General features: G+C 39.0%; 1 pseudogene; it reads right to left on the bottom strand.

Annotated features, from left to right (window-relative positions):
- Positions 1–175: 175 nt before the first annotated feature.
- On the bottom strand, positions 176–23,185 carry LOC127957172 (integrator complex subunit 1-like; annotated as a pseudogene).
- Positions 23,186–25,505: the final 2,320 nt, after the last annotated feature.

Here is a 25,505-nt window from a genome sequence, read left to right as displayed (position 1 = left end):
ATCTGTTAGGGATAAAATGAGTAAAAAGGGGGGCCGAGAAAGCTCATGCTCACTCATTTGCAATCATGCAAAAGAAAACGATCACAGCCTTCCCCTATCCTCCTATAGGAAGAGTTATTTTACAAGTGTTACAAAAGAGAGAGGGAAACAAAGTGAAGCAAAACTAAAAAACAAGTTTAGGGGCATTTCTACAACTCATTGATTTATTATTCAAAGCAGTAGACAAAAATACGTATGACAGACTTCACTCCCAGCAGACATAAGAATCACTGGAAACAGAAAACGCTTTTCAGTATTTGAAGAATAAGGTCTAGGAATTTACACGATCAGGACAGGATCAACAGTGCATGACACTTCTGATTTAAAGAGAATCTCTGTGTGCCAACATGTCTGAAACGGACGTCTATGTCGTTGCCTCCATGCACAAGACCTTCATGGACTCTGCGATCATGGAGCTGGTGTCAATCTGACCGTAGATGCCCACTAAAAACGCATTATGGAGGAGAATATCAGCATGTTCTGGGGAAAAGGAAAAATAAAACCGAGATGATTCCTTATAAAAAAAAAAATAAAAAAAAACTGACAGAATCTGTTGCATGATGTCCATTACCACAGAAAAATAACACACACACACACGCTTAAATAATATATAATTTGTTAGAATTTTTTTTTTTTAAATAATCACATTAACGCAAACACAAGCTGCACATTTCTGCTGGAAAGCCTTTAAAATACCTCTTGATATTTCCAGAATTTCCACTTCCTACTGAGAGATGAGACACAATTATGTTGTGATAATCAACGGCATTGGACAGATGCAGTCAGATTAGCTAAAAATGTTTTAAAATTTTAAAATGTATTTAACAAATGCAAAATAATAATAATAATTTACACAGCAACAGCAAGCAAAAACAATTATCATGGTTTCTTCTAATAAGGTTATCATCTGTTTGTCTACCTTGACAGAGCAGCACATATTCAGGCAGGTTCCTCAAGGCCGTCTGCACTACATCAAAGTCCCCGCTGCCCAGACAGTACATGAATGTTGGCAGCCATACTAGAGTGAGCAAAAATAATGGTGAGTGTATTTGCACTTGACATTTGGATTTAATATACAGCACATACTTGCCTGCAGGCAGCTCACCTGGGGATGTTCTGGATGCACCGCAGGGCCAGACTGAACGCCATGTTGCGGCACACTTCTTCAGGGGAACTCATCAACCTCTGCAGATCATTCTGATAATGCATGACAAGCTGGTTGTACTTATTAAATCTCGCTAATTTCTGTCTATTGCGCAATTCTGCGTCCATTGTGCAATGTACTTACAACGAAATACTGAATGATTTCCGGATTTCTTTTGGATTTCTCACCCACTTCAGTCAACCCTTCAAACACATCTAGAACAAAAGTCAAAAGTACATCAGGATATATCAAAAAGGTAACAACTCATTTTACAATGTCCTTATTACATGTACTTACTGTAGTAATTACCGTAAATTACGCACAAATTACAAAAAAAAACTAACTAGTAACATTCAGTGTTATTAGTTATAATGATAATAATAGCATGTAATGCTAAAGTTATTTCGAATTTATAAAAAAAATACATATTTAATAATGATAATTATTTATAATTATTAATAATAATTTTATTTAAAAAGATTGACCATTTTACTTCCGGTCTTATTTGTGTTCAGTTTATATTTATATCAATATATTTATATTTTTTTGTGTAATTATTTCACATTTTATAATAAATATTGATAAGAACAACATGTAATTGCATAACTTGCACAATTCAAATGCCTACAATTTACAATCCCCTACACCTTCCCTTGCCTTTATTATTGTTTTTTTGTTTGTTTGTTTTTTTAAATTTCAACAACAAAAAAAGTCTTTCAGGTTCCAATGTTATTATAATACTATCATCTTAATGTGATCAAAATCTTGATTTAATTTAATCTATGCCTTCTTATTTAAGAATTCTTCAGAAAATATGAACAGTCAAGTATGATTTTATGTGGGTCTGTTTCAAGAAGAGCATATTAGGAAGCGCTCTGAAAACTATTAATTGATCTCACCCTCAATTGCTTCTCCTTTGCAGATCTTCTTCAGGCATTAGGTCATGTCAGCCACAGTCAGCGGTACGGAGGAGGAGATGTTGACCAGAGGGAGGGAGCCGGAGGACGAATCCTCAGCTGAAACACAAAGAGCGAGAGACGGGCTCTGGTGACCATCACCTCACATGTAGCTCTGTCTCGTGTGATGTGAGGTGTGAGCTCCTACCGTCTCTGTCCTCAGCAGCGCTCTCAGAGGAACCAGACTTCACAGGCAGAGTCAGTCCAGCGAGCAAAGACTTGAGCTGCACCAGGTCCGGATTCTCAGTCGATAGTCCCCTGAGATTGAGAGAAAACACAGGGAAACCTTTTACGTGAAAATAAATAACTTGTAGGAAGTGTAGCACTGAGGGGATTTGATAATGACTAAATGATTGATGCAAGCAAAAATGGTCTTACTGTAGCACATCTGAGTGTCTCTGAAGGAAAGGCACAGTGGATGCTGCATCATGGGTTATGTACTTTTGGATCAACTGTACAAATTTGTTTATGATGGGCATACGGGATGATCTCTTGAAGTTCTGCAAAAACACCACATGAAAATGCTGAAAAAATGTCCCCACCAACTGACTTGTAAAGTTTCATTCTCACCAAATACTGATTTAACTGTGAGAGGTCTGTAATAGCACTAAGAGCATTTTCTTCAGCAAAAATGATTAAAGTTACTACAAACTAAACCTTGTGTTAAAAGAATGCGAGCAGTGTACATTACTACCTGCAGTACTTTGATGAGGGACAGCAGACAGTCCTGCAGTGCCCTCTGGTGGTCAGAGTGGGAAACCAGCGGCTGCAGGAGCTCCAGGATCACCAGGACATCGCTGAAGAAGGTCAGATGCTTCTGCTGCCTGATCTCCTGCAGGTTCAGATGGATGCGACCGTGCAGGAGTGCAGTGATCATGGGCAGGTGTCTGAAAAACACAAACACTCAGCACATATTCTCTCAGACGACATGAAATCGAAATGGACCCCATTTACTTGCTTAATAAATCTCATAACAGCATAGTTATTATTATTATTTAATGCATATTTAATATAATTCTTAAGGTAATTAACACACTCCACCCCGGCCCAAACCTGCCATGCTATTTCAGATGCAGCTTCTGAAAACACCATTATGGACACATTGTAGCCTTAAAAGTTGAGGCTTTAAGTTAATATTTTAACAATTTAACAATTAATTTGCATGTTCATGGTTCTCTGAGTTTGGAATCTGTTTTATGTTTTATTTTGATTGTTTTTATAATTATTTATTGTAACTTTATATTTTGTACTCTCTTTTTTTTTTTTTTTTTGCGAAACACTTGCAGTTCCCTCAGGAACCCCCAGGGATTTGTATTCTTCTTTTTTTTTTTTTACTGAATGGAAAATGCTTGTGTTGTAAACCTGAGCAGAAGCACAGGGTGAGAGACGGCCAGTTTCCTGCAGGCCAGACTGACGTCAGACGCATGGTTCTCAGCTGATTTGGAGTCTCCCGTGTCAGCTATCGGAGTGATGAGACGATTTACGAGAACATCCAGCTGAACGTGCACATAAACACAGAGAGGGTAAGCAGAGGATTCCTCTTTCAGGTGCTGTTAACAGGAAGCTCGTGGCCTGACGTGTCATAAACTGCAGCGGTTACCTTGCAGGTGCTGCCGTCTGGTGCCCCCTCACCACTCAGGGTGGCCTCTGGTAGCTGGATGTGTTGGATGACCTCTGGGAAGTGCAGGTAGATCTGCAGCAGCAGCGTCTGACACCTCTTACTCATTATACTGGACACACCACACATATGAACACAATAAATAAGAACAAATGAAACGTGCAAAAAAAGCACTCACACACATAACAGCTGTGACGAAGTTATATTGCAGATGGTTACAGAAGAGGCTTCACGAGTATTGTGTCAAGTTCAACAAAGAGTACTGAATTAACAAGGTTTTCTATCATCTAGAGTTTAGGTCCTGTGACTGGTTACTATTTCTTTTATTTTACTTTTAAATAAGCACTAAAAATAGATATTAAATATATAACACCAATACTATTAACATTTGAATTTAAAAATAACTTTTGAACAATATAATATTTCTTAATAAAATCTGCAAAATGCAGTTTAAAACAGACTGATAATAGCATGTCGCATAGCAGGAAACTAATAATATAATGATGTAATAATCTCTGTATGCATTCGTTTTATGTTGTATATTAATTATTATTATTATTAACTTCAAGATATTAAACGAGACACATAATAAGAATCATGAATGTTATATAATCTGAACATATAATTATTAAATACAGCACAATGCAACATATATATCGCATTGTGCTATCTTTAATAAATAATTATGTTAAATATATATAATCATATAATAATTTAAAAAAGTATATATATTTTTTATTATTATTTACCAACTATTGTATTTCAGAGAACTACGAAATATGATTTTAGACTGAGACTCAATAGCATGCCACAGGAAATGTCATAATTGAAGAAGTTGTCATAATTGCTTTATAATTATTACATTGTATTGACAACAATTTTCATTATTTTGACAAATATTATGAATATTATATATTTTGATCCATTTAAAGCATAATAATTAATAATTAAAGAGAAAGCTAAATACAGTGTAAAATTGTTTAATTACAACTTTCTAGAAGTATCCGTAACTACCCAGAAACTCTATGAAGATTAAAAAGAGATGCTCTAACTATAATAAGCAGCCAGTATCAATAACAGACGATATTACCAACAGAAGAACACAGTCTTGTCTGCTTGTCCAATCAAGCCAAGGCCTTGTTTCAGACAACTCTGTCGCTTAACTGTGGTTTATGTTTGCTAATCCACTGTTGTGCTCACAAACAGCAGATACGGAGAGAATGCCAAACAAACACACGACCGTTTATCCCACCAAACACACGCTTTACATGCCAGCATTACCCCAGCCCATTCTCCACCATAAGACAGCTTAGCTAGACTTAGAAATATCAGATTTCTGGGAGTCATTTTTTGTCTGACCTTGTCCAAAGTTTTTCCCCCTCATTAAGGGGGTTTAGTAACCAAAGGCAAATTCATGAAAGGAAGGGGGGGGCTGCCACCACAAAAAGGATCTCTCTGACAGCCCCAGTCTGAGCTGCGCGTCTCACGACAGAAGCCAAAGGAAGAGCCTGAGCCTTAATCCTCGTGCACTCATTATACTACACTGAGCTCTCCAAGAAGATCACAGCGCTGAACGACTTCAGCCGCTTTTCATCTCACACCACAAGAACTAATTACAGCCCCTCCGCCATCGGGCCTGATGTAGAGCATTTCTGTTGTGAGCAAAGGAATGGCATGGTATCACAAACATTTATCAGCCTCTTTAAGAAGCAAGTTCAGTGCTTTTGCTCGGTAATAGTGGTGTGTTTGTACAATCCCTGACCTCTCACACTGTTGTCCTTGCTGTTTTGGGGGACTTTTGCTTTCACTTTTTCATAGCTAGAACAGCACAGATACTACAAGTGTACTTCATGAAGGAAACAGCAGAGCTATCAAGGCAGCAAGAGAGCACTGGTAGTTTTCTGGTTTTCTGATTCTGGTTATAACCGAAATGCCACTGTAACGATATTCACACTCCATACTCATTGGGAAGAAGGAGGCGGGAACCGGTGCACAATCAAAACACTTTAATAATTAAAAAATAAACACAAAACAGCGCACCAGCCCCTCACAGACGACTGGTGCGCACAAAATAAAAAGCAAACCTAAAATATTGTCCAGGCCTGGTCCTCTCTCGTCCTTCACTATAGTCGCTCCAGTTTTATATCCATCAATCTCCTACGTGGGACTCGATACCGGCGGTGGGTCGCAGGTGCAGCTCATCTTCAATCACTACACCTGGCCTCACTCCTCGTTCCCACGCCTCTCGGCCCCGCCCCACTCGCCACAGCCACATTGTTCTTTTTCACTCTTTATCAAAGAGTCCAGAAAAAAAAAGCGTCACAGGTTCCAAAAAAATATTAAGCAGCTCAACCGTTTCCAACGCTGATAATAAATCAGCATATTAGAATGATTTCTGAAGGATCGTGTGACACCAAAGACTGAGAGAGTTATGAGGCTGAAAATTCAGCTTTTCATCAAAGGAATAAATTATGTCATAAAATAAATTAAAACAGAAGACTAATATTTTAAATTGTAAAAATATTTCACAAGATAGATCGGTGATTATACCTGTATTTTCAATATAACTACCGAGATGCACTGTGTCTAATGCATGCACATTAACTGCCAGAGCATTGCTCCGACTATTAAACCAAATTGTAATGAAAGTGACCGCTCACTAACCATCTTGTGAAATAAATCCCGTGCATGAAGTTCTTTGAGAGATTTACTTAAAATGATGTGATTTAGATATATTTTTTAATCCTGTACAGACTCTAAAAATGTACCTGTCTCCCCACTTCTTAACACAGATGATGAGGTACTCTTGACATTGTCCAGGTCTGAGTGGAGACAGGTATGCAGCAGGGGCAAGCGTGACTGGAGAAGGGAGCAGGAGATCCGGTCTAGAGCGCTCAGCTTAGCTCCGACTCAGAAAGGATGAGGTCCACCAGACTTATGAGCTCTTCAGAGGACAGCTTCAACACAAACTGCTCCGTACGCTTCTGCAGAGACACACAAAACCCCATCTAATACACTTATAACAATATACAATCTGTGGCTAAACATTGTAGTTCTAGATCTTTGGACCACTACAAATATTGCTTATATTAGCTATAAAGGGGCCTATTCCATAACAAAATTACTATGTTCTTAGACATGTCGATTTAGCTTGAAATGACTATTGTCTACTCTCCTATAAGTCCTTCAAATAAACCAGACTGTTTATGCTACTGTATCTTTAAGACTTCCACATGTAAAGCAGTAGGGTTCTCACACCTTTTGACCAGATCGTTTCCAAAACCTTTTCCATAACATAAGACGTTTATGCTCATCTCTAAAAAACTGCATTTGAAAGAGCACCTTCTAGCCGTTCAAATAATTTTAAGATTAGCATAGCCAGGAAAAAAAAATATTCAAGACTGTCGGAACCTTGACCGTTATGACAGGCTAAAATATTTGCATGTGAAATAAGAAAATACAATCCAGCCAAGATGCTGAAAAAAGGTGTTTCGTAAATGTCACATTTCAAAGTTGTGATGTTATATTAAAGCAGACCTGAGGGGTTTTCTGATCTCGCCCCTGCCAAATGTGAGGAATGTGACTGCAGGCCCACAGGAAGTCTAGAGCTGAGCTTGGGTCCAGTCTGGGGATCAGAAGAAACAGAGCTACACACACTGAAGATGTGAGAACAGAAAGAGGGGAATGTGTTTAATTGAGAGAGGAGCCACCGACCTCTGGTTTCGTTGTTTGTTGAGTAGAGAGCTGATGCACTGATGTAAGGTGCCCCAGTTGGAGTGGTGCGTGAGGAGAGCCAACAGGTACGGCCTGTAGGAAGGGGCCACACTCACACCACTTTTAGCCTGAGACAGACAATGACACGTTACACTGATCTTGTGTTAAAATGCAATTAAATCCAGCAACAGTTCACTGGTTCCAGAAATATTTCTCACATTTTCGCAACATTTGTTTTGAAGCGAAATTTCTCACCATTGGAAAATAAGTTAAAACCCACAGCTATTTACCTTGTTTTGAGCAAAAAGCAGCTTCTGCTGAAGATCTGAGCAAACAGAGGTCACCTCAGGGTCAAGCAACTCCAGCCAGTCAACCAAGACTCCTGAACACGAACCAGGCTTCTTTGACTCAGTGCTGCCAAGTACACACACACACACACACCCATCATCAACACAAAAAATACACAGGGTTTCCAGCAAATGAATACTACACTAATTAAATCAGTGATTGCCAACCAGTAGCACATACACCAGTGTTCAAACACTTGGGTTCGGTTTTTTGAGCTGCATTTATTTGATAAAATTCAGCAAAATTGTGAAATATTATTACAATGTAAAAAGTTTCTATTTGAACATTTTTCTGGATGCCACTTATTCCTCTGATGGCAAAGCTGTATTTTAAGCATCATTACTCCAGTCTTCAGTGTCACATGATCCTTCAGAAATCATTCTAATATAATGATTTGCTGCTCAATCATTTTTTTCTTATTATTTATATTGAAAACAGCTGTGATGCTTAATATTTTTGTGTAAGTCATGATACTTTTTTTGAAAGGGGGGGGGGCATTCTCTGATAAATAGAAAGTTCAAAAGAACAACGTTTATTTGAAGTATAATCTTTTTCAACATTATAAATATCTTTACTGTCTGCACACATAAATCCTTGCTGAACTGCAACATCAATTTCTTATTAAATTTACCAGTTGTGCATATAGATACACACAAATGTTATGAACTTAATAGGAGGAGGTAATAGAACACATTTCTGGTTTGCTGTTGATGAAATGGTATTTGAGTCTTAATGTTGGGCTACAAAAGCAAAACATGTATGAAGTGTATTTAATCTGTGTATTACTATGGTAACTTTGGCCATTCGACAAAGATAAAACAAGTGCAAACCAATTTTTTCTGTGTGTTCCTTCCCCACCTAGAAACAGTATTACCAGCAAACAGTAAGGAAATCTGTGATGAGGAAGCGAGTGACTCATCGTACATTTTGGAATCCACCTCTATTTTCGCCCCTCGCTCCTCTGTTTCCTGAAGCAGCAGGGGGATCACCATGGCCACTGGGCCGGCTGTGTGTCCTGGGGTTCCAGTCTCCGTACCCATGGTCATAAGCAGGGACAACAGCTCCTCGAGATACGGAGACTTCACCTCCACGAGGCCCTGCAACACTATGGGACACAAGGTTTTTGTTTTATAACGCCTTCGCTCTTGTGAAACACACACAGCAAAGGAAAAACAAACAATCGCAGCCAATACCACATTGTGAAAACGAGAACAACCACACACTTTGCTTCGGCGTAATCCTGTCTGCTAGGCCTCCAGCCCTACCACACTAACTTTCATAAAGATGCAAGTGCACCCTTCCCGTTGGACGTAAACAAGCCCTGGAGTGGATGTGTGGCTCTGTGTGTGTGTGAGGTTGTTTTTTTGTTTTGGTGAGGTTCAGAGAGGAATGTTCAAATATGAAGAGAAACACATTAAGGACAGCGGCGGTGATGCCGGTGCATGAGTCAAACGCTGCCCTCCGGAGAGACTGACTAATGCTGGCAACCACTCCAACACCAACACACAGACCTTAACTGCCTCTGGAGAGCTGACTTACACTTCTCTCCTCGCCTGTTGGCCTTACGTTTGCCACAGACATCTCACCAGTTCAAAAATATTTTTCCAGTGCATATATTGTTTTAAGAGTACACCCCACGTGGCTCCTAGACGAGCTATGATTAAAGTTAATAACATCATACGCAGATCAGTGCTGTGTAATATTGGCCACACACCACATTCAAGGGGTTATATCATACTGTTGTATTAGATTTTTCCCCCTTAATGTCCACTTAAAATGTTAGATACGTTTTTCTGAGCCTCAAACAGTCAAAATTAGTTTTTCTTCTAACCATGTACCACACACCCTCTCTCTGATCCTTAGGCCTATTCCACACATCTTGTGTAAGCAGTGTAACTGGGCAGCTGATGCATAACAAGTTTTGGAACTTATGATAAAGATGATGAATGTTGCCAAACATTGCGTGACTGCTTAAGGGACATTGTATATTTTAATTGCAGAGTTGCAGGTGCTACACACAGACAGCAGTTGAGCTCTTCCACATTTGTCCGATTGCTGGTTTTTTTTTTGTTTTTTTTTTATGTAGGAATAACAACATCTTTCCTACTTCCACTGAATAAACATCGTTGACATATAAATTCATGTTAACTTTAAAAAAAGAATTAAGAAAAAGAATTTAAAAAAATTCAACATTAGGTGAAAATTCACCTTATCTATTTTCTGCATGCATGTTATTGATCTTATTGTGAAGTTCATCTTTGTTGTATTTTTACCTTTTTTTGACCTTGGCTTCATCTTTATCTTCTAATGAAACATTAGACTTCTCTGATGATGAAGTGTGACCGACTTCTCTGATAATTTAGTCTGCAACCCCTTTCTTACAATCAACTGCAAGCTCACATTCAGATCTGCTTCCATCCAATCAACAACTGATGGGCTGAATCAAGTCCTGCTTTTTTCACTTCAGATAATCCATTTCCCTCAGATGTATTTCACCTTGACCTTATTTTGAGTGTATAATTTAGGTGCAGAGCAGCAGGTGCCACACACAGACAAAACAGCACAAGGTTTGCTAAACTCTCTTTGAAATGAGTGGTTCATAGTTTTTTTTCCTAGGCTTAACTGTGTTTATGGGATGCAGTCTAACATGTCAATGCTTCATAAAAAAAATAAAATAATAATAAATAATAATAATATACATATACATATATACACATACATATATATATATATATATATATATATACATATATATATATATATATATACACATATATATATACACATATATATATATATATATATATATATATATATATATACACATATATATATATATACACATATATATATATATATATATATATATATATATATATATATATATATATATATATACACATATATATATATATACACATAATATATATATATATATATATATATATATATATATATATATACACCCCTAATATATATATATATATACACATATATATATTAGGGGTGTAACGATACGCGTATTCGTATTGAACCGTTCGGTACGACGCTTTCGGTTCGGTACGCGGTACGCATTATGTATACCGAACGGTTCGTTGGACTAATTCATTATATTAAAAAAAAAAAAAAAAAAAAAAAAAAAAAAAAAAAAAAAGAGAAATATAATGATATGCGTTCAACAAGGTAGCCCAATAACCCAAACGACGTAACAGGCAACGCCCCTGACACTCCCGAAGAAGAAAAAAACACCAACTTATATGTTTATGTTAGGGTACTACTCAGTCAGGCGCTCGCTCACTCAGTACGCGCTGAAGGCTCGTTGCAAAATGGCCAATGTGTTTAACATACCAGAAAAAAGAAGATCCTCCAGTAACCAACAGGTCTGGTGTTTGGGTGCACTTTGGATTCCCTTTAAGCTATAATGGTGATGGCAAGAGAGTGGTGGATAAATAAACAACGTATGTCGCATCTGCAACATGACAGGGTACACCAGCGGGAATACAAAAAAAAAAAAAAAAAAAAAAAAAAACACCAGCGGGAATACTTGAAACATGTCAACTCATTTACGCTGACATCACCTTATTGTGTCAGTATCTGGGAAAAGACGAAAAAAATGAGAAACAAGCACGCAACAAACTATCCCTGCAGCATTTAGACACCGGTATTATAGCTTACAGGGAATCCAAAGTGCACCCACACCAGACCTGTTGGTTATTTTAGGATCTTATATTTCTGGTCTGTTAAATGCATTCGACATTTTGCAACGAGCCTTCAGCGCGTGCTGAGTGAGCGAGCGCCTTAGGGGCCGTTCACATATCGCGCCTAAAAACGCATGGAAAAGGCTAAGCACGTCTTTCTCCTCCTTTCCAAAGCGCTCGGGCAGAAGCGCTCATGAGGCGTCTGTCTTTGCTAAGCAACAATGACGTGCTCTCTCCATGAGACGCGGAAATTTCAGCGAATGATAAATGGATTTGCAAGCTCTAAAAATCGCTTGCAGTAGCTCTGCTACTAAATTTATTTCAAAATTGCAATCCATATACAACTGTGAACAGCTGTTCCTTCATCTTGGCTGAGTTTTCAACGTTGTTACGGGAAAGGATGAAGCTGATTGGTTAGTTCTTGTCACATGACCCGCGGTGCGCTTGCAGCATTCTGAAAAGTTGAGATGTTTTTACATTTTGCTGTATCTAAAACGTACCGAACCGAACCGAACCGAACCGTGACATCAGTGTATCGTATCGAACCGAACCGTGAATTTTGTGAACCGTTACACCCCTAATATATATATATTCCACATCATTTACTTTTATTTCACACTGCTCTTGTAACCATTCTCTGAGAAACGCGCTGATCATTTCCTGTTTTTAATGAAGCCCCGCTCTGAGAAATAGGCGATGTGCTCTGATTTGTTTAGCTAACCCAGTGTGTTTTGATTGGCTAAACCACCTCTAGTGTGTATCTAAACATCCCGCCCCTTACCTCAGCAGCCTGTGCTTTGGTTATATTGTAAACGATGGCGTAGTTAATATCGCTTATCAGTTCGAGCCTGATTGAGACGCAGAGGATATTATTGAAGAGGACTATGTAGAACCAGTGCAAGCATGGCTTGTAATTGTAGGCCTATGTTTTTTGTTTGTTGTTGTCTCATACTTTTAGATACACTGTTATGTGTAAATGCTACTGCTTATGTTAGCTTTTAATATACTTTTTATAAGTGTATAATTTGAGCAGTTCTTTGTTGGAGCTGAGCTGAATGAGAGAGAGAGAGAGAGAGAGAGAGAGAGAGAGAGAGAGAGAGAGAGAGAGATGCAGAGCAGGGGGATGTAAGGAGCAGAATTAAGAACCGCTGCTTTAGAAACTGATTTTGAAACTTGTGAATCCATTAGAATCGTTAGAAGACAGATAAGCGATTCATATATGAAGAGATTTTTACATGCACCCTTAGTTTTCTCTTCCTCTTCTCTAAAGCAGCACAACATGGCCACGACCCTTTGTTGGGTATTCCCGGGGATGGGGTTTATCTTGATTCGTGACGTAACGGACCTGGGAAGAAGCTCATTGTAGTCCCTTACCAGCCGTTTTTTTAGCCATTAAACTGTCAGAATTTTAAAAGTCGATATCTCCATTTGCACTGAACTTTCAGCATCATAACTTTGCAGATATTGTTTGTTCAAACAGCAACCTTACACACTAACTTTAAAAAAAAAGCGAAATCACAATCAACCACCCCTTTAACTCTCTTTTAAGTCTTATCACTAGTTCTTCATATGTTTAGGAATATACATCTAATTTATTTCCTCTACATTACATCATGACTGTGAAGGCCCAGCTTAAGAACACAGAATTTTCCTAGGCTTTGATGTGTAAATATGGGCAGGCATGTGTGAAAGGGTCATTTCAGCATTGTTTCAGTAAAAGCTCTTTTTAGACTAGGGAAGAGGTTTTGATTTCCAAACTATATAATATGTTTTCAAATTATAATTAACTCTTATTTTAAAAGATCAAGGACAGTTTGATTCCTCATGATGTTACTCTTTAAGTGACTCTGTACTGCTTTAAATACCTTTCCGTATGAGTTCAGGTTCAGCGTTGCATTTTTCTCCAGCTCTCAGAGAGGCAAAAATGCCCCTCACTGCCACTTCAGAGTCCCGTCTGTATGCCAGAGCTTCAGCCAAATGGAGAAATCCAGTACGAACTGATGACACATGAAACAGTCAATACACCTGCAAGAGAAAGCCAGGACTAAAACTGTTCTACTGACTGTTGATTCAGCTAGTTCTGTGCTGTCAGTTTGAATATGTGCTTGCAAACATGACCCGCATGGCTAAGATTCAGGATTAAGAGCCACTCACCATCTGTGATGCGATGTTTGTGAGAGTACTGAGCTGCCAGAGATTTCAGGAGGCTGTGGAGCGGCCCTGTCTCTACCGCTGAGTTTTCCAACCATGTCAACATCTGCACAACAGCGTTGAAGAACAGTGACGAGAAGCCAACATCTTGAGACTCCAAACGCTAGAACAGAAAAGGAGAATTTCAGTGAGCAAGCAAAAGGAAGCACCGGTGATGATATTGAGTATGTAGGTATGGTTATGTACCTGGTACAGATGGAGCTGGCGCAGTAGAGGGCAGGAGATCGTATGGCTGTGGTGCATTGTCATGACCAGGGCTCCAGCGTGGGTAGAGTTTAGAAGGGCTGCAAAGGCTTGTAGGAGTCGCCCAATTACACCACCCTGGTGGATGTGACCCTGTCGTGCCCGCAGCACCTCTTGGGCCAGGGTCTGCTGCAGAGCCAATGACAACGGCCAGACCGGGGGCAGCGGCCAGCGCGGATCCACCATCTGAGAGAAGAGCTACATGCAGAAAAGAGAATCCAGAAAACACAAAATGGTCACCATCAAGTCATAAAGAGCTAAATAGATATTCTTGAAAACCATTTTCCAAGTTACCATAATTTAAATATAAGATTTAGCTTTTTATTTGACGGATACACTAAGGTTGTACCTTTTCAGTTAATATTATGGTATTCTTGGGAAGTCGTGGCCTAGTGGTTAGAGAGTTTGACTTCTAACCCTAGGGTTGTGTGTTTGAGTCTCGGGCTGGCTATACCACGACTTAGGTGCCCTTGAGCAAGGCACCGAAACCCAACTGCTCCCCGGGCGCCGCTACATAAATGGGTGCCCACTGCTCTGGGTGTGTGTTCACTGCTGTGTGTGTGTGTGCACTTTAGATGGGTTAAATGCAGAGCACGAATTCTAAGTATGGGTCACCATACTTGGCTGAATGTCACGTCACTTTCTTGTTTTTATGATATAATATTTATAATATAACTTGTATTCATTATATTTGTTATTATTTTTAATGTATTAATTTATTTACATTAACTCATACACCACTAGAGTTTAATTAATAAAGAAGAGGGTTGTCTACATAATTAAAAACTCTGAAACAAAAATTCATCAGTGTCAGTGATGCTTTAAAGGGTCGTAAAACAGATTAAATCTAACAATGAAGGGTGACAATTTCCATCAAAGTCTTTCAAAAACAAAGGTGTTGTGGAGTTTAAGTGGTTTGAAACAGCTTGTCAGTGCAAACTTTCCTGGAACATTACAAATCACTCTAATGACATTTGTTCTTGCACATCAAGCATGGTTGAGCTTGCGTTTATCATATTTGAGCTCTACGTATGGGCACTAATCAGTGTTAGTATATGAATAAATGGATGAATAATGGATTATACCACTCTGTTCATACAAATTACTTTTTGAAGTGTCAAATCTTTTATGAAATCTCTCAGGTTTCAATAAATGATCTACATTTGTGTTTCAAAGATCAATGTAAGTTTTATGGGTTTGGAATGACAATTTTAATTTCATTTTTCCTTTAAATCGGATCTAGTGTTTCTTACTAATTTGACACAGTTTTAAATCACAATCGAATAACGTGCACATTGTGATACATTACGACGTTTTAAATTATGACATCACCCAGCCTCAGTTGAGAGTGATCAGGACAACACTGTATGCCAACCAGAGATTGACAACAATCAAAGCACATGCAATTACTGCTGTGCCACAGCTCTGACAAGATAATGTTATTAATAAAACCACTGCAAAATTAAATCTTGGCAGGAGAAAGAACTCCTCTAATAAAGAAGAATGAGCATCTCATAGTGAGATTTTGCACCTGTAGTAGAATCCCAGCGAGATCATCCTCTGGGCCGTCACTGGCACCTGACTCACTGCTCTCATCTTCACAAAGCCACGGGGCGTTTCAACGGTAACCTTAGCCCTGCTCATCTCTGAGCTGTCTATAAAACATCAGATCAGCAAAGGACTCATTAGTACAGAACTGAATCACTCTGTGCAACTCAAACGGAGTCAAACAGCACCATTAATCAGTGCTGACAGAATCCCCAGTGTAAGGCATGAGATCCTGACCTCTGCGCGGAGGAAGTGAAGCACTGAGTAAACCGTGAAATGTGTGTCCACCCGTGGCTCCTCTCTCATGCTGGACCTCCACTAGATGAACCATGTAGTCTAACAGGTAGAAACATCCATGATGTCAGCATCATTTCATGGGAGAACAGCGTATATCAAATGAAAGACCCTCACTTTTGTCCATGATGTTCTGCTCCAGTGTTTTAGGATCATGGGACACAGCCTGGTCCAGATATTGTAGCAGCTTGCTCATGCTGGAGACGGGGATCCCAAAGGACTGGACGAACAACAGAAGCTGCTTGGGCTCCAGATTCTGTAGAGCTGTGAATGAAAAAAAAAAAGTCTCTAAGATTTTTTCTTAATGAAATGAAGACTTGTTTTCAAAATACAAAACTATTAAGCTGCACACCTGATTTCAGCATTGATGATTATAAGAAATGTTTTTTGAACAGCGAATCAGCATATTAGAATGATTTCTGAAGGATCATGTGACACTGAAGACTGTGCTGAAAAATTACTGTATTTTTAAATGAATAAATGCAGGCTTGGTGAGCATAAGACTTCTTTCAATTCAAACACTAAACATTTAAAGGGTAGAGTATACTGCCCCTTATTTGTAAATACAAGTTATTAACACCTGCATCAACCAGTTGGAAGACTTCAGATCGGATCATTCTTAATTTCAGCCAATCAGGCAACAGAAGTTCTTCCTCTGACGTGTCAACCAGGAATGCAGTGGGAAGGGGCTTGTTATCAGGAAACCAGATATCAAGCAGTGTGTAGAACTCACTTTCCCCTGTGAAAAACAAAAAAACAAAGCAACAACAGTAGCTGTTACTACAAGCAAATGCAGAATTAACCACACAACACTGCAACAGAGATACTCACCTTTGGGAGGTCCCAGTGTGAGCAGGATGACCATAGCATGGACCACTAGGATGTGCATGGTGGCTGTTTCTCCTGTGGTCCACCGCAGGAACACTTGATCCTGAGACTCCGACTGTGAGATTTCAAATTCGGTCTTTATTCATGTGCACACGCAGTAATTACTCACTGGACTGGACGAGATCAGCCAGCCATGGAATAGACTGAGAGGAGGCCTGGATGGGGAAAAATATGACATTTAGAAAGCCCCTTAAACACGGCTCCTCATAAAGCACAGCTCCTCAAGTATATGAGAGTGTTTACTTGTCTCTGGATAATACTGAGTAGGAAGTCAGGGTTACGGCTGCAGCAGAGCAGATGGCCCAGGCGCAAAGACTGGTTCAGACTCTTTACTTGATCCAGGACAAGAGGCGGTGGCCTACGAGGGGGTCCCCTGAGCACAGAATGACAAACTGGGTCAGTGTAGCTGTAAAAACATCCTAATCTAGTTGTCTAAAAAACATGGCATTAAATATTACAAATATTGTTGATTCTTTGAAAAATTGCTTTGCTCGTCAACTGCAAGTCACTATGTTTAAATGTAAACGGTGGATTATCACTACAATGACAAACAGGAAGTCATACTTTGGGTCCAGGCTGGTGAGCTGGGACAGCAGGAGGCAGTTGTTCTCTGTGATGGTCTGTTTGGTGGAGGCGGCTGCCAAGTGGCTCTCAAAGGCAAGGATCTCCTGCCTCTCCGTCTGAGAGATCTGCAGCTCTCGGTTGATCATCTCGGTTTTGGTCTCCTCATCAGCCACTGTGCATGAAGGGTAAGAGTAGTTGCTGAGGAGAGAGCAAAAGAAAGTGTCAGGTGCTGAAATATCCATAAAACCCACATTTCGTCACAATACGCAGAACACTTACTTTGTCATAACCATCTCCATGAGCATTTTCAGAGTGGGGTAACCATCCCACGCGGCCAAACCTAAAACCATCAGTGACAGCGATATAATGGCATTCTAATGAGACGTTATTATAAATCGCAAGTATTGCTTCATATCTGGCCTCACCAATTTTCTGTGGGTTGAACGCTGCCACCACAAGCAGCAGCAGCCAGGCCTTCCAGTAAAGAGTTGATATGGCAAGATTTGGAGGTTGATAGCTAAAATGGAACATTTAATAAAGCATTTCACCTCTTGAGGGAATAAACAGCCCACAAGTGGAGCTCTGGATGCCAGGAGTGGACAGACCACAATGTAGCTAAAATTTGAAATGCAAATAGTCCATGACACCCAGTAATTATTTGGAAATATGAAGCTGATGAATCACTGCATAATAAAGCTGAAGTGAAAAACAGCAGGGAATAAACTCGGTGAAAGGTAAAGGCCGTACCCTGCAGGCAGCTGGATGTTCTCTGGGTGATGGTAAGTGCAAAGGTTCAGCACAGCATCGATGAGTTGGATCCTCTCGACTCGCAACACTTCCAAGTCTACAGTTGATGATGTGGGAAGACATATCACCAAAAAAAAAAAATCTAAAAAGTTCTGAGCTATGTGTAATTGTTAAAATATGCATCTTTTACGAACACCCCTCTATTACCTAACTCCTGCAGCTCTCTTCACCAGGTGGTCAGCCAGCTCCATGGCGTCAGCTGGACCCAGGGGCAGATCACGAGACAGACTGATCACCAAGATGCACATCAGCGTGTCCTCTAACAGAGGAACCTCAGAGCACAGCCGGAGAAAGAAACTAACAAATAAGAGAGATGCATTAGCATCTATTAGGTAATTGAATGTCCTAACAACCATTCTTTTCTGGAAGATGTTGAAGCAGAGATTCTCACTTTCGGTCACTCTCGGGCGGCCAGTTGTCCCATTTTTAATACGTCTCAGGCTGCTCTGTGAAAAGCACTTTGTGAAGACTGTTGAAACACAATGAAATAATCAGTAACAATATGCTATGTGTAAAAGCGATTACATTGCAGACTTCCAAGCAGCCAAAAAGGGCTAGATTCATTTTAAGGGTCCAACAAGAGTGTTAAATGGTCAGGAAATACCAAATAAATAGTTTTTGGTGCAATGTATCACTTTAAATGAAAAATTATGATACATATGTCCTTGAAATTAGCCCTATAGTGTTATTTTAGCAGTATTTATAATATTGTAGTATTAAACATATTTCATGTATTTTTCATGCAATGTGAGTGTGCAAAACGAAAAAAAACACAAAGGGCTTCATGACAAGCGACTACAAAAATGTCAATAAGAAAGAGTTGCAGGTGAAATAGTAGGGGTGCTCCGATCGTTAATGCGCATCTCGTCAGTAAAGCCGGTTCTCTAATCAGCCGTTAATTCCATCAGGTGCTTGATTTCACATAGGGCAGCTGTTACTACACAGAGCCGTTGTTAATAGAGAAGATGAGCAAATCCTCTTCATTTTCAGCGTTTTTTGGCGCATCTTCTCAGTTAACAACGGCTCTGTGGAATCTTGATGAGGTTCGAGATGACCTCCATGTCGTCTGAGCCGTGTGTATTACAGTTCATGCACAAAGACATCAGAAGATCCTGTGCTGACGAGGTCAGCTGGAGAATGACCAAACAAAAACAAACCCTCAGATATGCGGTTTCATGCTCTCAGACAATGGCGCTTCCTCTCTTTTGTCCATGTTTTGTACCTTAGGATTCTGTAATCACATCTCAAATCCTCTGCATAACCTCTTTATAACCACAGGTGGCCGTGAGAAGGCGCAGAAGGTTCCGGGACACGTTATCCATGGGCTGGCGACGGTTCAGCTGGTCCCTCAAGACGTCCAAGGCATACTCCTCCACACTTTCAGCCAGCTCGTCGTACCTGAAGCCAGAGAAGATAAAGGGCACACAAAGCAAAAGCTCTGTAAAACGATTCTGATAAAAACCTGAGCATACTGTTGTACCAAAATTACCAAAATGTCTGTCCATTTTTATAAGGCTTGTATATTTAAAACTATACACATTATTGTTACATATACACTACTGTTCAAATGTTTGGTATTTGTAAGACTTTTATTTTTTATTTTTAAAGTCTCTTATGCTCACCAAGGTATTTAATGGCTCAAATATACAGTAAAAACAGTAATATTGTGAAATATAATAATTTTAAATAAGGTAAAAACAATGTTAATATATTTTCAAATGTAATGAATTCATGTGATACAAAGCTGAATTTTTTAAGCATCATTACTCCAGTCTTTTGCTGTACAAGAAATTATTCTTATTATTAGCAATAGGGCTGCACGATATGGGAAAAAAATGACATTGCGATATTTAATTTTTCTGCGATATATATTGCGATATGAAATCTAATAAAAAAAAATTCTTACAAACAAAAATGGGGTGAGCACACTTACATTCCCATTTTAAATGATTTAAACATCGACACCATCGTGTCAATTGATTAATATGAGCGAGGGAGAGAGAGCAAGACAGCGCTCGTGTTGTTTGAAGACGTTGAGCGTGTGGCCGGGGCTCTCTCTCTCTCTGTCTCTCTCTCCCTCTCTCTCGCACTCTATCTCGCGCTCCCTTTCTCACATGCGCTCTCTCTGTCCTGTTAAACTGACAGGACTTTTTTAATTGCTGTGCAATTAATCCGCGAATCACATTCGTCAAGGGCCGGGGAGCAGCTGGCCCATACAGTTAATGAATAACGAATCAACTACGACAGCCTACATCGCACATCCTGCGATGTGACTATCGTGGATTCGTACACCGCGATATCGATGCAGCCCTAATTAGCAATGTTGAAAAAAGTTGTGCTTCTTAATATATTTTAAGTCTCAGTTAGTCTAGCACAGTACACATAGCAAGGTGTTTATTTATTTATTTTATATTAGACATTTTTAATAAATTAAAATGAATAGAATAGAACAGAATAGAATGGAATAGAATAGGTAAGTGCTAGTATTAATTGGTCAGGTGCTGGCTTTGATTTGATCTGATAAATAGAAAACTTTCGCAAAACAATGTAAAAGTCTTTACTGTCAGTTTTTATAAATTGAAGGCATTACTGCTGAATAGATTTAATGATTTACCGTATTTTCCGGACTATAAGTCACACTTTTTTTTATAGTTTGGCTGGTGCTGCGACTTATAGTCAGGTGCGACTTATCAAAATTAACTTGACATGAACTGAGAGAAATTAACCAAGAGAAAGAGAAGGCGCTCTATGCTGCTTAGTGTAGACTACAGGAGCACAGAGCAGCATAGAGCGCCCCCTCTCACATCTTCTTGAATTTATGTACTTCTCTACCTGGGCATGACCTGTCCATCATCCTCTGGACTCAGTTTCTCTTCAGCTATTAAAAGCTCAGTCTGACCTTCATCCTCATCTTGAGTGGAAGGATGAGGACTGTTCCCTAAAATACAGTATTTTGTGTCAATTCTTCGAAATTTTACTAAGATACACATTTCCTTCTATGACTGAGAAAAGTCTTGGACCACCAACCAGCACTGAGGTCACCCCCTGATCTCCCTGTTTCCGTCTGGAGCAGCATGCTCTTGGGTGGCATCTTGGTTGTGAAGGCAGTCTGGATGTTATCAACAAACGTTTTACAGTGCAAGCTGTCCACCCAGATACGCTCACCGAGAGAATCCTCAATGTAGACCTGGGAAACCCCACAATGAGTGAATCAGTGCCATGATTCCAGTGAGATAAGAAAACTTCATCTTCCTCATAGGCAGCCATCAATAGGTTACAGGCCAGCACAGACACCAGGTTGTTCCCCTTGGCCTTAAAGTTAATTGAGGCGTCACGGCAAACTGCAGAGAGCCTGAATAAAGACATTTAACACAATAAGTTTAGTCACCAGCAACAGGAAATGACGGCACTGTAGCACAGGTGATTCTGTCTACCTCTATCACACCCTCAGTGGCAAAGACATTGGGCTTGATTTTAGCGAGAAACATGAGGCTGAGGTATAGCTTCATGTCAGGCTTGGCTCGGTTCATCTTCAGTTGTTTGACAGCCCCTCAGAGCACACCCTCGATGCAGACATCATTACCCTCTGCCTCCGCTGCCTCGAACTCGTCCAGAAGCACAGCAGGAGACACTGAAAACAATCCATCACATGTTGCATGAATGTACACTTTGTATAAAAACAAGGTCCATGAAAATATGAACACTGGATTGGACTATGGATGTCTAAAAAGAACACTTAAATACTAAGAGATTTGCTGTTAAATAGACAAACACACTTCAAACGGGTCAAAATGCACGTCTTGGAAACTTACTAAATGTAAATACTGTTACATTGTCTGAAATGCACGCAAACAGACAGAAAAAAAAAAAAATCACATTATTACAAAGTGCATTTTTAAATGGGAATACCTGATACCGCTGTTACATAAATACTTGTTTTATTGCATGTAATATTTTTTACTCTTTCCATTGTTCTAAATCTAAAAAAAAAAAATAACTAAAATGCTACATGCCAGTGTTTTAATTTGTTTACTTTGGACTTTACTTTAAAACCCTAAATTAGATATATTAAAGTTTTCTGTAATTAAAAATTAAAAAGTTTGTTAAGCTCACCTTCAATAGGAACTACAGATGGCTCGTTGATGGAGGGGGATATGGATCTTTTGTCAACAGCAGCCACCTCAGCGAGGCGTGAGAGGGCGCTGGGTGGGGTAGAAGAGTGCTTGGGCCGTTTGGAAAGACCGGACAGGCTGGAGGATGAGGGGACGGATGAAGACGCCTCTCTCTTGCGGTCCGGGGGCAAACCGGTGGATGCTGGCTTCAAGAGAGCTGGGTTTGCTTTCGGCTCACTGCTCTGACTCTTCGCTCCAAGAGCAATGAAATCTCCTGGAGGTGGGTGACCTGAGGGACATCACAGGACGATTAAGACATGTCCAAGATGTATACAGAGTTAATAAATCTATTTCTTTGCCATAATCACAGCTAAAATATTATCTTACCTGATGGTTTGGTGTTACTAGGGCGCCTAATGCTTGTTGGCTTTGGTCGATTCATTTTGACATGACTTCCACAAGTTCCCACTTACTGCAACTGTAAGAGACATAAACACCAAAAGCTCTGAATTACAGTAGAGGAATTACAATATCATCAAACCATACAAAAACTGCATTCAGGTAAACTATACAAGCTGCTTCGTTTGTTGATATGGCCTATTTGGAGCTGATAGTCCTTATAATGTAACACGAACAACCGACAGACTAATTCATCATCCTGTGCAGTGTTGATAAAAGACATTTATTGCCTTTTATGACATTTACGAGCCCTTTCTTCAATCAATGTCTTCTGTAGCATACTGTTTACAAGCGTCGTGAGTCATTTTGCCAGGTAACGTTAATGTATTAGCAAAAAAAAAAAAAAAAAAAAAAATCAAACATTAGCCGAAACACAGTAAAAAATATATATAATATACGTACACAGTAAGTGCATAATATGAAGAAAAAATTTATAAACTACCTCAGTTTATCAACGGTGTTGCTACATGATCTACTGTTTCTACTTCTGGTGCAGTGAAAGTTTCCCGGCAATGCGACAGCGCCATCTGCAGCACTGGAGCCTGAATCAGATGTCAAGAAAAACAATCATATACGAGTATTAGTAATGACATATTATAAATAATAGTTACGTTAGGAACCATTTGGCATTCAGGACACGTTATTAAGTTATTCTACAACCATAATAATTTGTAACTTCATCTGTGTGTGAGAGTGGATGCTTATCTTGAATCGTATTTGCTAAAGTCAGTAAATAAGTATGTTGTGCATTTATTTGGTTCATTTTTATGGCAATATCATTGACCCACAAGAGATTTCAACCCTGACTTAAATACCTACAGACATGTTAAACTGTAAACAGCCACAGAATCGTATTACCTTTCGCTTAAAAGGTACACTCAGGCTGATTAAATGTCTCTGGGTGGCACTGTTGCCATGAAGCGTTTGGGGACTACAAGGAATCATGTTTCCAAGAATCCTTACTTCGAAAATGATGTCAGACATGGAAACAGACATTACTGTGCCTGCCAGACAAAGGAAAACAGAACTTTCACCCAGAAAAGAACACCACAGAGAGCACACACTGTAAGGTACTCAGCAAAAACAACATGTGCTTGTAATCTGACCTCTACGGAGAAAATACACATATGTGCCTGGTTACAGTTGCTGTAAGTATTGTTGAAAACATACTTCTCTGACAGGAACAATGGATGGCCACTTCTGAAAGCCTTCCAGATATGAAATATGCATGACACTTCTAAAATGTTGCAAGTGGAACAAAATATCCCATGTGTTTCCCTACACTACAAGGCAGGTTTGCTGAGTATTTCATTTGTGACGGATTTTTAAAAGAATATTTCTTAATTAGCAATGTTCTGCCTATGTCAGAATACAAGACTTATTACTTACCCATTTACCACACCAAACTGCCCCCTTGTTATATAAAGTGTTTTTCATATTAACCATATTTTTATGATGTCATTGGCACACTAGTCACCATTCCAAATATAAATACAGTGTCATTTAAAACCTGCAAAAATAATTTTAAGCACTTTAATTGAAGAAATTATCAGGATTCTTTATAGTATCAGAAATTATATACAAAAGTTTCATTCTTACAAAGACTAAGCATAGTTTAGCATATATTTTTAGTCTTGGAAGATTAACGCAGGTCTGTTTAATGTTTGGCTTATGCCAGCATGATCTTAAGAACTTGAGGATGTGTTTCCACTTTAAAGATTTCTCTTCTTTTTTTTTTCATCCACACGGAGGTTTCCCACAAGTCCCACAGGAATCCCACGAGAAGCAGAGTGGCAGTCCATCACTTCTTTTATGTTCTATGAGCTATTTGTCTTTTTCTCTTTGGAGGTGTGTATATAGATGCTTTGCTCCCTTATTAAGAATTTTTGTAAAGTGATATTTTTCACCTCTCCGTGAGTATTTATAATGGACAGAGAATAATTTTCATCAAACTTTAATTATTCGTTTTTTTAAGATGTTATTATTTATTTTAAAGATTTCTTAAATGTTTTTAAAAAATTATTTTGTGTAATATGTTCACTTATGCAAATATTTCATATGAACGAAAAGCATGTTTTCAGCTTATGTTAAAACTCTTTAAAAATTAAATGCCATCCAGAATTCTGGGCATGAAATAATCAAGGCTTCAGAAGCCCATCATTGACATCAAACCATATGCTTTCTCTGAGAGTGAACGTGTACTGGTATGCTTTCTCACTGGTAGAGAAAGTGAGAGGATGACTGAGCTACAGTATATGGAGAACTAAACCTGCTATAAACAGTTAGGTCCACATGATTTATGCATAAATAAATAAATAAATATAATATAAACAATCAGTTAAATACGAATAAATAATTTCTGAAGTTATATACAGTGCCCTCCTTAAGTACTTGAACAGTAAAGACAAAATTGTTCTGTTTGCTGAGTCTGTTTGCAGAGTCAAGAAATCTGTAAATATGATTAAAAGATGAATATGAAACAAAACTACAGAATATCCTTTTTTTAGTGTGTGATTCAACACAAAGATGTTTTACCAGCTAAGAATATAAGCACTTTTAGAGTTTCATCTCCCCATCTTATGTAAGTATAAGTATTTGAACAGTTGCCTAACAAGTGTTCAGCTGTGTCCTGTTGCATTAATTCTTCAGATATTAAAAGCAGGGAATGTGTCTTCTAAGTTATATCCATTGCTTCTTCATTTTTAGTCTTGCATTCGACAATGACACACACAAACCAGGATTAAGACGAGGAAGCCGACTCTGAAAGAAAAGCAAGCAATTTGGATGCTAAAAGAAAAGAGGAAGTCAATTAAAACTATCGGAAAAACAAATGGCATGGAGAAATCAAGAGTTTGGAAACTA

The sequence above is a fragment of the Carassius gibelio genome, chromosome A3 (assembly GCF_023724105.1).
Source record: "Carassius gibelio isolate Cgi1373 ecotype wild population from Czech Republic chromosome A3, carGib1.2-hapl.c, whole genome shotgun sequence".
Lineage (NCBI taxonomy): Eukaryota > Metazoa > Chordata > Actinopteri > Cypriniformes > Cyprinidae > Carassius > Carassius gibelio.
Note: the sequence above shows the minus strand (reverse complement) of the source record. Positions and strands in the feature narration are given on the sequence as shown.